The 13,848-nt window shown below is 34.8% G+C and overlaps 1 protein-coding gene across 2 annotated transcripts in view; it reads left to right on the top strand.

The window, feature by feature from the left end:
* The window catches only part of FUT8 (fucosyltransferase 8), a 327,874-nt gene that overhangs the window by 82,575 nt on the left and 231,451 nt on the right, over positions 1-13,848 (top strand). The window lies entirely within an intron of this gene.

Genomic DNA, 13,848 nt, shown 5'->3' with positions numbered 1-13,848 from the left:
CCAGTTGCCTCTAGAATTTCAGTCTCTTTTAGCAGTGTTATTTTTTTTTTATGCAGATCTTTCCCAGATTTTGCCACATTTATCCCGAAGTGTGTTATATTTTTTATGCTCTTATAAATAGCATTATTTTTTTTAATTCTACTTTCCACTTGTTCATTGCTAATATATAAAAATGCAGTTGATTTTTATATCCTGTAACCTTGCTAAATTCACTTTTTAGTTCTGGTTGCTTTTTTGGGGGGGGTTGTTTTTTTGTGGTTTTTTTTTTTTTTTTTGGTAGGTTCCATTGGATTTTCTACACAGTCATGTCTTCTGTGAATGAAGAGAGTTTTACTCCTTTCATTCCAATTTATGTTCCTTTTATTTCTTTTTCTTGCCTGACTTCTTTGGCTAGACCCTCTAGTATAATGTTGAATGGAAATGGTGAGAGAGGACATTCTAGTCTTGCTTCTAATTTTAGCGGGAAGGCATCCATTCTTTCATAATTAAGTATGATGTTAATTGTAGATTTTTCATAGATCCCCTTTATTAGATTGATTAAATTCATTTCTATTTCTAGTTTGCAGAGATTTTTCAAATCAGGAATGGATATTGGATTTTGTCAAATGCTTTTGGGTGTGTGTCTATTGAGATGAGAGTTACTATTTATGTTTTAGCTCTAGGTAATGCAAGTGTCTGTTGTTATGTACAATTTTGTTGGCCTTTTTTTCCCCCGAAAATGACCTCCTCCCCTAAAAAAAAGTCAATTAATCTGCATGTATAATACCTGGGTTTTAAAAATATGTTATGTGCAGTATCATCTCTAATTGGTTAAAATATGAATTATAATAATGCTAATGGAGTCTAATTATTAAGCTGTGATGTGAAAAAAGAGAGAAAAATCTGAGAATTATCCATAAAATACATATCTACTAAAGAAATTTTGATTGAGTACAATTGTTTTAACTCTAAATTTATATTTAGCATTACTGAAGGGAGACAGCTATAGGATACGGATACTTAATGGTCTTTGGTAAGTGTTTAGGAAGAAGTGAAAAGAGTAGATGAATTACGTGAAGAAAAATTTAAAGCATAGAGGCTTACTTAAAGATTGAAAAAAGCAAGTAGACTTAACAGAAAACAAAGGAGTCAGAAAGAATGCAATTGTTTCTTATAGACAATAATTGGAGTTAAGGCAATGTAGCTGGTGGCTTTGGTGAAGTGGAAAGGATTGCCCTGGGATAATTAGGTTTAAATCCTGTATTTCCCACTTGCAAACTCAGTAAGTTTCTTAAACTAAGTTTCTGATTTCTCATCTATGGAATGAACATAAGAATATTTATCCCAAGGGTTGTAATGAAGATTAAATAGAATCAGTTACGTAAAAGTGCATAGCAGTATAGTTAGGCGCTTAATAAATGTTTGTCTTTATTATTTTTTTTAAATGACCAATAGAAGCATTACTTTTCTGTTGCCTATTTCCCTGGTGATTATGTATAGACACAGAAGTAGTGCCCACAGTTACCCTGAAACCCATTGAGAAAATAAAAACCGAAGCCAATTCCTGCTGTGTTGACCTCCTAGAACTTCTGATAGTTTGAAAGAAAATTAACCAGAGCACAGTGAGCATAAGATTATATTAGAAAATGTTCTGAAGGAGAGTTCTAACTTGAGGAAGGAGGGCAGAATTTATAGGGCATTAGCAAGAGGGGTTAGGCATAGTTCAACTAGTTTGGGGAATAGTTGGTCAAAGATGGCTCTCAGAGAATTGGTCTTGTAGATTAGTAGTCATTGGGCAGATTTTTTCAAGAAGTTTGAGGAGAAGCAGCTGTGGGGGTCAGTCAAGGATATGAGAGGATCAATGCAAAATTCTCAGGTTTTTAGTGTCTGCACAGATTTTTCAATCATTGGCTCTTCCAGTCTTTTCCTCCTGCACCCCCACCACTAGTATAAGGGCCCTTTATTCTGGTCATGATTTTAGACCTTTGTAGCTCTTGATCTCAGAGGTAATATCTTTATGAAATTATAAAGAACAGGAATTAAGTATTTTGTAGAACTAGAAAGTTCTCTTAGTCTTTGCTTCCTGCCTTCTTTGTATTGTGTTTTGGATTCTATTATGTCGGTGCTCTGCAGTAGAGGAAATGGTAATGTATGATAACAGTAGACATATGGCTGGTAGGGAGATTCAAATAGGGTTTTACAGCAGCTATTTTAGATGATGACACATCTTCAGCTTAAATTGCAATTGATTTTTTTTTAATTTTGCCTTATCTTTCTGTGATGATTCTAGTAGAAATCAAATGAAATTATTTTTGATAGCTGGTTTGTGAACATTGGTATTTGCAGCTAACCTTCCAAAGCCTACCTGTGCTTTCGGGGAGCTCAGCTTGTGACTAAATGGATCATCTCTTCTCTTTTATCTATTTAATGCCTTACTGGTTTCTAGCAGCTGGTACTTAGCATTGTTCATTCTTGAGTTTGGTGTTTCAAGTGATTTCTTTGCCTTTATGAGGTACTTTCTGACTATAGGTGAATCCATTCTCCTGTAAATATAATCTGTGCTTTGAAATTAAATGATCCTTGTCCTCTTTGAATACATAAATCCTTTTATTATCTGATAGTTTGCCTCTTGATTTGTGGCTTCCTGTGTTCCTTTTGTAATGCTTACTTAGCTTTTAATTTAAATACAAGGTTGCCTTAGTTAGCATCCAAGGAAGACTTTGGCCTATTCAGACATTGAGAAAGTATGAATATTTGGCCACCATATTTAGGATTATTGGGGCATTTCATAGAAGGGGAGGCAAATTTCTTATTTTTTCCTAATCAGGCTCACCATAGACCTTGTACTTTTCAAAATAGCTTGAGTGGGAAAAAAATACATGAAGGATGGCATATCTGCTATTTCTACATGGATGTACTTACCATAACTGTGAAAAATATATTTGAAATACTGTGAAGCTCTCAGGGTAAATGAGTCAGATATAATCAATATATTAGTATTGTCATGTATAGTTAAGCACTTTCCCGTAAATTATAAGAAAGTTATTTATGTTTTTTTGTTCACAGAATATCACAAATATTTCCAAAATGTAGCTTTCTTTTTTTGATATTCAGAGGAAGTTAGAGATAAGATTTATCTACAACTAAATAGTAAGTCACTGGTGAGAATATTTTCTACCTCGTATATTACTATGCTTCTTAAGTCTGATTCTTCTCCATTTTTAACATTTGGTGATATGATACAAATGTCACTATCATAGCTTTCTTTAATTTCCTGGGAAGTATCTTTTATAGCCTTCATATCTTTCAATCTTAGGAACTCTGAAAGGCTTCTTTATCCTTTATTTCTTCTAAAGAAAATATCCTCATTTGCTCTTTAAAAAAAAAAAAAAGGTTTTTTTAATTTATTTGAGAGAGAGAGAGAGAGCACAAGCAGGAGGGGCAGAGGGAGAAGCAGACTCCCTGCCAAGCAGGGAGCCCAAAGCAGGGCTCCATCCCAGGACCCTGACATCATGACCTGAGCCAAAGTCAGAGGCTTAACAGACTGACCCACTCAGGTGCCCCTCTTTATTTTCTCTTGATGTTTTTATAGAGATTCCTGCTACCCACGGAGAGAAATAAAAACATGCAATGTAAAATCTCAGTCATTTAGGACATTTTAAATATTAACAAATCAGTTATTTAAAAAGTTCCATGGATTTGTGATTTTTTTTAGTTGTTTTCAGCTTTATTGAGGTATAATTGACAAATACCATAAAATATTTAAAGCATACATGATAACTTCATATATTCTTTCTTAGTAATTATATAGTGCAGTGTTATCAACTGTAGTAACCATGCTTTACATTAGATTCTCACACTTTGTACATCTGATAGCTGGAAGTCTATACTCCTTTATCAACTTCTCCTTATTTCCTGCACCACCCAGTCGCTGGCAGCCACTTTTCTACCTTCTGTTAGTATGAGTTGGGATTTTTTTTTTTTTTTTTTTTTGTAGATTCCACGTATAAGTGATACCATACAGTATTTTCTCTGTCTTATTTCACTTAGTATAATGCTCTTAAGATTTATTCATATTGTTGGAAATGGCAGGATTTCTTTTTTTCTCATGGCTGAATAATATTGCATATATACAAATATATATGTATATGGATACATACACACACATACACATACACACCCCACATCTTTATCCTTTCATCTCTGGGTGGATACTTAGGTTGTTTCCATATTTTGGCTATTGTGAATAATACTGCAGTAAACATGGGAGTGCACTGGTCCTGTTTCCATTTCCTTAGGGTATATACTGAGAAGAGGGATGTCTGGATCATTTGGGTAATTCTGTTTTTGATTTTTTTGAGGAAACCTTCATACATTCTCCATAGTATGCTGCATCAGTTTACATTGCCACCAGCAGTGAACAAGGGTTCTCCTTTGTCCACATCCTCACCAACACTTGTTAAATTACGTTTCTTTTTTTGTGATAGCCATTCTAACAGGTGTGAGGTGATATCTCATTGTAGTTTGATTTGCATTTGGTGATGACTAGTGATGCTGAGCCACCTTTTCACATACCTGATAGCCATTTATAGGTCTTCTATGGAAAAATATTGTTTTTAAATCAGATTTATTTAATGATTGATTGATTGATTGCTATTCAGTAGTATGAGTTCTTTGTATATTTTGGATATTAACCCCTTATCAGGTATGTAGTTTGAAAATATTTTTTTCCCATTCTGTAGGTTTTCTCTTCATTTCGTTGATGATTTCCCTTGCTGTACAGCAGTTTTTTTTTTTTTTGGCAAAATGGTGGTTTTATTGAAGGAAGAGCTGCTGCTGCTCCCTGCTGCCCAGAACCTTTTTTAGTTTGACATTGTCCCATTTATTTATTGTGTTTTTGTCACCTTTTTGTGTTTTGAAATTGAAAAAATCCTTGTCAAAACTGATGTCAAGGAGATTACCTCCTATGTTACCTTCTAGAAGTTTTACAGTTTCAGGTCATTTTGAGGTGATTTTTGTCTGTGTTGTTTCATTCTTTTGGCTGTGGCTGTCCAGTTTTCCCAGCACCTTTTCTTGAAGAGACTATCCTTTTCCCATTGTATATTCTTGGCTTGTCAAATATTAATTGACCATATATGCAAGAGTTTATTAATTAACCATATATGCATGAGTTTATTTCTGAGCTTTCTGTTTCGTTTCATTGATTTGTGTATCTATTTTATTGCCAGTATTGTACTGTTTTGATTACTATATATAGTAATTTGTAGTGTAATTTGTAGTATAATTTGAAATTAGGAAGTGTGAGGCCTCTAGCTTTGTTCTTTCTCGAGATTACTTTGGCTATTTGGAGTCTTTTGTGGTTCAATACAAATTTGAGTATTGTTGGTTCTAGTTCTGAGAAAAATGCCATTGGAATTTTGATAGGGATTGCATTGAATTTGTAGATTGCATTAGGGTGTTTGGACATTTTAACAATATTCTAATCTGTGAGCACAGATTTATTTGTGATTTCCATTTATTTGTGTCTTCTTCAGTTTCTTTCATCAGTGTCTTATAGTTTTCATGTACAAATCTTTTACCTCCTTTGCTAAATTTATTCCTAAGTATTTTTTTGATGCAATTGTGAATGGGATTTTCTTAATTATTCTTTCTGCTAGTTTGTTGTTAGTGTATATAAACACATCTGGTATTTGTGTATTGATTTTGTATCATGCATTTTTACTGAATCTGTTGATTGGTTCTACCAGTTTTTTGGTGGAGTCTTAGTATTTTCTATATATAATATGTCATCTGCAAATAATGAGTTTTACTAACTCCTATCCAATTTAGATGTCTTATTTCTTTTTCTTGCCTAATGGCTCTGGCTAGAATTTCCAGTACTGTGTTGAATGACAGTGGTGAGAGTCAGCATCCTTGTCTTGTTCCTGATCTTAGAGGAAAAACTTTCAGCTTTTCACTGTTGAGTATGATGTTAGCTGTGGGCTTGTCATATGTGGCCTTTTTATGTTGAGGTATGTTCTCACTATACTCACTTTGTTGAGAGTTTTTAATCATGAAAGAATGTTCAATTTTGTTAAATGTTTTCTTCATCTGTTGAGATGATAATATGATTTTCTGGGGGGGAGGGCAGGGTGGGGAGGGGCAGAGGGAGAGAGAGAATCTTACGTAGGCTTCATGCCTGGTGTAAGAGCTTGATGTGGGCTTGATCTCACAACCCTGAGATCATGACCTGAGCCAAAATCAGGAGTTGGGTGCTCAACTGAGCACCCAGGTGCCCCAATATGACTTTTAATCCGTTGTTTTGTGTGTGGTAATACATTTACAGATTTACCTGTATTGAACCATCCTTGCATCCCAGGGATAAAACCCATGGTGTATGATCCTTTTAATGTGTTGTTGAATTCTGCTTACTAATATTTTATTGAGAATTTTTGCATTCATATTCATCAGGGATATTGCCCTGGAGGCTTCCTTTTTGTAGTGTCCTTGTTTGGTTTTGATTATAAGGATAATGCTGGCTTCATAAAATGAATTTGGAAATGTTCCCTTCTCTTCAGGTTTTTGGAAGTTTGAAAAGGATTGATAATAATAATTCTTTAAATGTTTGGTAGAATTTACCAGTTGAAGCCATCTGGTCCTGTGGGAAGGTTTTTGATTACTGATTAAATCTTTTTACTAGTAATTGGTCTGTTGAGATTTTCTCTTTCTTCATAATTCAGCCTTGGTAGGTTCCTAAGTTTCTAGGAATTTGTCACTTTCTTAGGATGTCCAATTTGTTGTATGTAATTGTTTGTAGTAGTCTCTTATGATTCTTTATATATGTGTGATACCATTTGTAATGTCTCTTCATTCATTTATAATTTTATTTGAGTTCTTTCACATTTTCTTGGTTAGTCTAGCTAAATGTTGTCTATTTTGTTTATCTTTTCAAAAAACCAGTTCTTAGTTTCATTATTTTTTCTATTGTCTTTTTAGTTTCTGTTTCATTTATTTCCGCTCTAATTTGTGGTCTTTTTTTTTTTTAAACTAACTTTGGGCTTAGTTTGTTATTATTTTTCTAGTTCTTTTTAAAATTCTTCTTTAGTTCCTTGATGAGTAAATTTATGTTGTTTATTTGAGCTTTTCCTTTTTTTCTTAATGTGGGTATTTATTGCTATGAACTTACCTCTTAGAACTGCTTTTCCTGTAGCCCTTAAGCTTTTATATTGTGTATTTCCACATTAATTTGCCCATAGATATTTTTTTTATTTCTTCTTGGACCCATTTGTTAGCACCAGTAGCATGTTGTTTAATCTTCACGTATTTGTGAATTTTTCAGGTTTCTTCTTGTAACTGATTTCTAGTTTGATATTATAGAAAAGATGCTTGATATGATTTATTTTTCTTGAATTTATTAAGACTTGTTTTGTGGCCTAACATGATGTATCCTGGAGAGTGTTCCATGGGTAATTAAGTATTCTGCTGATGTTGAGTGGAATGTTCTGTAAATTTCTCTTGAGGCCATATGGTCAAATGTGTAGTTTAAGTCCAGTGTTTCCATATTGATAATTCTTTCTAGATGATCTATCCATTGTTGAAAGTGGGGTGTTGAAGTTTCTACAATTGTTGTGTTGCTTTCTATTTCTCCCTTCAGATCTATTATTATTTGCTTTATAATTTTAGGTGCTTCTGTGTTGGGTAGATAAATATTTAAAAATGTTACAATCACTTGTTGGATTGACCCCTTTATCCTTATATAATGACCTTCTTTGTCTCCTCTTGCAGCCTTTTGCTTTGAAGGCTATTTTGTCTGATATAAGTGTAACTGTTCTTGCTCCCTTTTGGTTTCCATTTGCCTAGAATATCTTTTTCCATTCCTTTACTTTCAGTAATTATTGATAGATGTGGATTTATTATTGTCATTTTGTAATTGTTTTCTGGCTGTATTGTAATTCCTTTGTTCCTTTTATCTCTTTCTTTGTCATTTGATGATTTTCTGTAGTGATATGCTTAGATTTCTTTATCTTTTGTGTATCTGTTACAGGTTTTTACTTTGTGGTTACCATGAGGCTTATATAAAATATTTTATATTTGTAGCAGTCTATTTTAAGTTGGTAGGAACTTATGTCAAATGTATACTAATGCTCTCTGTTTTTAGTCTACCCCCATTCATTTTGTTTTTGATGTCATAATTTACATCGTTTTACCTTGTATATCCATTAACAAATTATGTATCCAATTATGTATACATTAACAAATTGTTATTTTTACTAGTTTTATCTTTGAGCTTTCATACTAGATTCACAAGTGATTTACCCACCTTCATTACAAATTACATTAATCTGAATTTAACTATGTATTTACTTTTACCAGGGAGATTTGTTGTTTAATTTGTTGTTGCTAATAAGCATCCTTTTGTTTGCAGCTTGAAGAAGTTGTCTTAACATTTATTATAAAGCTGGTCTAGTATCGATGAACTCCTTAAGCTTTTACTTTCCTGGAAAACTCTTTCTCTCTCCTACAACTCTGAAGGACAACTTTGCTGGGGAGAATATATTGGATTGGTAGTTTTTTCTTTCATGACTTTCATTCCACTTCCTTCTCACCTGCAAAAAGTTTTCAGATTCTGCTGAAAAATTTCCTGATAATCTTATGGTGATTCCCTTTTATGTAACATAAGTTTTTCTTTTGCTACTTTTAAGATTCTGTCCTTGTCTTTAACTTTTGACAATTTAATTATAATGTGTGTTGGTTTAGATTTATCTTGTTTGAAATTTTGTAGGATGTTTGTTTCTTTTCCTGTGTTAGGCAAGTTTTCAGCCATTATTTAGTCACATAGGCTTTCAGCCCCTTTCTCTTTTGCTTTGCCTTCTGGGGCCACATAATACATATATTGGTATATTTGATGGCGTCCCATAATTCTTTGAAGCTATGTTCATTCTTTTTCATTTTTTTTCTCTTTACTTCTCTAATTGGGTGAATTGTGCTGTCCTGTCTTCAAGTTTGCTGATTCTTTCTTCCACTGATCTAATCTGCTGTTAAATCCCTTTATTGAATTTTTCAGTTCACTTATTTAATTATTCAGCTCTTTGATTTGTTTGGTACTTTCCTATATTTTTAATCTCTTTGTTGAAATTCTCATTTAATTCATGCATTATTCTCCTGATCTTGGTGAGCGTCTTTTTGATCATTATTTTGTACTCTTGATCAGGTAAATCACTTATTTCCCTTTTATTAAGGTCTGTTTTGAGTTTTGTCTTGTTCATTTGTTTGTAACATATTTCTCTGTTTCTTCATTTTCCTTAACTCTCTGTGTTGGCTTCTGTGCATTAGATAAAACAGTCACATCTCCCAGTCTTGATGGAATGGTCTCCTGTAGATGATGAATCTTATCATTCATCCTGGCCCTAGCTCTTGGTTGTCTCTCAGACCTTTGTGATTGTCCAACCTGCCTTCTTCATGGCTCCCAATAGCTGAGAGTATGCCAAGATCTTTGTGTCCCTAAGTGGAGGATCAGTCATCGACCTGTGTGCAGGCTGAATGAAAGCTGGACCCTCAGGTAGCAGCTTTTAAAGTATGCAAGTAGATGTGTTCTAGGGAAAAAGTGGGATCTGGGTGTTTCTGTCTCCTCTGTCTGTTCTGAGCCCTGGGGGTTAGCCAGTTAAGAACTGTTTCTTTGTTTGCTACTGTCTTGTGGGACCTGTGAATGCAATCCCTGCAAGCTGTCAGAACCAACCAATCAAGGAGTGCATCCCCTAGGTGGTAGCCATAGTACTCATAGTACCAGATGTGTGTATAAGCTCCTTCCAGGAAGCTATTTGTGATTTGTAGTCATCTACTGGGAGAATGCAGAGATGGTGTCTGCTGGCTTCCCAGTTTTCATGGAGGATCGACATCTGTCTGCACATCTGTGCTAAATTAGAAGCCTCATCCTCTGACAGCAGCTTTTAAAGTATGTAAATAGGTCTCTTACTGGGAATGACTGGGAGATGGGTGTTTCTGTCTGCTCCCTGTGCATTGAGCCCTGGGGAGATAGCCACTTGAGAAGTATTTATTTGTTTGCTACAATCCTGTTGAGTCTGCTAATGCAAGCCCCACTGGCCACCAGAGTTAGGCTATCAAGGGGTATGTTCTTTGGGCAGCAGTTGCAAAAGCCAGGCACTGGATGTGTACACAAATTCCTTTCAGGAAGATACCAGTGAGTGGGAGCTGGGCAGAGAGAGAATGCAAAGATGGTGCCACTGGCCTCCCTGGTTTCTGGGGAGGATTTCAGTTTGTCCCTAGATGTGTGTTAAATGAGAAGCCTGGCCCTCAGGCTGCACAATTTAAGATATGCATATAGGTGGGTTTCAGGAAAGAATGGTAGGTGGGCATTTTTGTCTGTTGCCTCTGTGCTGAGCCTTGGGGGCATAGTAACAGTGAGTCTGTGGTGCCCACCAAGAACTGTTTCTTTGTTTGCATAGTTTTCTAGGTCTTGTGGACACAAGCCCCATTAGCTTTCAGAGCTAGATGTTTTGGGGGCCCGTCCCTGAGTTGGAAGTCTTAAAAGTGGCGTTAGATGTTGGGTCGAAACCCTTTAGTCTTTTTTTTTTTTTTTTTCTTAAGATTTTATTTATTTATTTGAGGGAGAATGTACACAAGTGCTCACACCAGCAGGGGAGGGGAGAGGGTAGGGAGAGGGAGAGAGAAAGAATCTCAGCATGGAGCCCCATAGGGGGCTCCATCTCACGACCCTGAGATCATGACCTGAGCTGAAACCAGGAGTTGGATGCTTAACCAACTGAGCCACCCAGGCGCCCCAGAAAATCTTTACTCTCCCAGTTGTGTGTTGCTGTGCTGGGAGTGGGGTTTATGGAAAGAGTGTTCAGTGTATGTTTTTTATCTGTCCTATGTGTAGTAGTCACACAGCTAGTTTCTAGATTTCTTTCAGAGGGACTTATTTCATGTTTAGATGTAGGTTCACTATGTCTCTGGGAGGAGATGAGTTCAGGATCTTGTCATCATCTTCAACTGGAATCAGAGTTGTGATTTTCACATGTTATCTTTTTGAATGAATAATTATTCCAGGGAATTAACAGAGACGCCAGTCATATCTAAAGTACAATACAAAGGTAGTCTTAAAAGGTATATAACTTCATTTGTATTGCTGCATGATATAACTCTTTTCAGTAAATATACCATTAGAGAATACAGTAGTTCCCCTTATCCACAGTTTTCCTTTTCACAGTTTTAGTTATCGACAGTCAACCATAGTCCAGAAGCAGATGGTCCTCCTTCTGATGTCAGAAGGTCAGTAAGTAGCCTAATGCTATGTCACAATGCCTATGTCATTCACTTCATTTTATCTCATCATGTAGGCATTGTATCATCTCACATCCTTACAAGAAGAGAGGTGATAAGATATTTTCAGAAAGAGAAACCACATTAATGGTATTTTTATTATAGCATATTATAATTACTCTATTTTATTTTTAGTTATTGTTGCTAATTTCTTACTGTGTCTAATTTATAAATTAAACTTTATCATAGGTATACATGTATAGGAACAAAAATAGTATATAGAGGGCTTGGTGCTGTCTGTGATTTCAATCCACTGGGGGTCTTGAAATGTATATATACCCTGTGGAAAAGTAGGGGGGACTACAGTATGTTTTGAATGATAGCAAAAGGCTTGTGTTGTTTATTGATATCATACATATATGTAATTTGTGTCATAGACTGGTCTCATAGTTACATAAAATAGGTGGCATGGGGAAGGAGAAGAAACATAAAATGAGAGTTTCTGCAAAATTACAAAAGGAAAGAAGTGCAGTCTACTTTCTAATGTACTTTTTGATGTTAAAAAATTAAAAATTCCAAAACCCAACCAAACTAGAAAGCTTCTTGGACTTATATAACAATTTTTATCTATTAGTTGCAGAGCAAAAACAATAGGAAATTAATTTTATATAAAAAATAGCTTTTAACTATGAAGTCCTCCTATCATTGTTCAGTTCATTAAGCCTACTTTTGGTTATTACTTAAAAAAAATGTAATTAGTCAGTTTCAAGAAAGCTTCAGAACAGCTGTAATTACAGCTGCAGATTTAGTCAAAATAGGGGTTTTTAAAGGCTCCACTCCCTTTTTGCATCTCTTTCCCTCACCCCAAGTAACCCAAATTTAGTTGTAAAAGTTTTGGTGAGCTCAGGATTCCCGAAACTGGAGTGCCATATGTTTAACTGCATGCAGATGTGATGATTATATGTGACTCTTCGTTAAGGTTTTCGGAACCTTTTTAGTTTTACTGCTCTATGCACAGTTAAATGATTTTTATCAGCTTGTTTCTGTATTTAATTTTATAGATATATGTGTATTCCAAACATAGTTTATTGATTTTTATCAAGGCTCAGGCATCTGCTAAAACTACTTAGGGGGATAATAGTTTTTAAGTTTAAATTTGAGTTAATGCTGCTATTATTACAAGTTGACTGGAAATCTGTAAAACCTTACATCTATGTTTTTCTTGAAATTTTACTTCAAATTTTTTTCAAAAATATTTCTTCAAATTTTACTCTAATAGGAAATTGACTTTAACCTTGTCTAAAAACAAATTTGATACAGCTCTTAATTATTGGAGAAAGTTCTATTATGATAAATCAAAAGTTAAATATACATCCTTGTTAGTGCTCCTCTCACTCTTCCTTCCTATAGCTTTATGATCTAGGGATATGGATGTCATTCTGAGGTCTGGTTTTCAGTTAGTCAGGGATTGGCTATAAGGGTTATGAAAAACTATGGCTAAGAGCAAGGTTTGGGGCCAAACTCCCTATCTCAATTAATTGCCATCTCCTTTGCAGATGTTAGTTATGCTGAATGTCAGTCATGGGCTACAATAACTTAACTTGGATTCTAACCATAATTTTGCAGTGTTGTATTCTCAGAATTTGTTTAAAAATTGTAGTAATTTGTGGTTGAATCACACATAGGGATATTCAAGAAGTCTTCTGCCAAAGTTAACAATTTAACACTTGTAGGCAGAAGAGCAAATGAAACCTATCTATATGTATATACTACCATGTTCAAAGGGATAAGTTTACAAAGATATATGGTTCTTACCTTCAAGTACAGTAGGTAGAAAAGATACAAATATGTGCATTAGTTTAAGAAATCAACTTTTAGAAGTGCCTGGGTGGCTCAGTCAGTTAAGCGTCTGTGCCTTCAGCTCAGGTCATGATCCCAGGGTCCTGGAATCGAGCCCCGCGTTGGGCTCCCTGCTCAACAGTGAGTCTTTTTCTCTCTCCTGTTGCCCCTCTGCCTGCTTGTGCTCTCTCTCTCTTCTCTCTCTCTCTCAAATAAATAAAATCTTAAAAAAAAAAAGAGAGAGAAATCAACTTTTAGAGGGTAAATAAACTTGGATTTAAATCTCCAGACTCAGGAACTCTTTAGATCTTAAAGAAATTCCAAAGCTCTAGACCAATTTTCTTCTACATGAGGAAACCGATTCAAAGAAGTTGAGTGAATTACATTAAGTCATTGATTAAATAGGAGATTTATAGGACATTCTACAAATGAACTCAGGAGCAAGTTAACTTTGCTCTTAGAATCTTGGATGTCAGCTAATGTCGATTGATTGCTCATTTTTGGTACTTTTAGAGAGAAACTGCTGGTTCTTTCCTCACATGAGTCTAAGTGGGAGTATCAACAGAATGTGGACTTATATAGTAGGTTATTTTTAGAGGGATAAAATTGAACAAAACCCATTTCAGAGAATACTGCTGAATTCAAATGAATAGTTAAATACATTCATTAAGACAGAATAAAGAACTGTATTTACAAAATTACATAACTTAAAACATAGATTGGCTTATTTGAGATTGAGTATAATTTTGATGATGAAGATACAACTAATTA

Source organism: Neomonachus schauinslandi, chromosome 9 (genome assembly GCF_002201575.2).
Source record: "Neomonachus schauinslandi chromosome 9, ASM220157v2, whole genome shotgun sequence".
In the NCBI taxonomy this organism is placed as follows: domain Eukaryota; kingdom Metazoa; phylum Chordata; class Mammalia; order Carnivora; family Phocidae; genus Neomonachus; species Neomonachus schauinslandi.
Note: the sequence above shows the minus strand (reverse complement) of the source record. Positions and strands in the feature narration are given on the sequence as shown.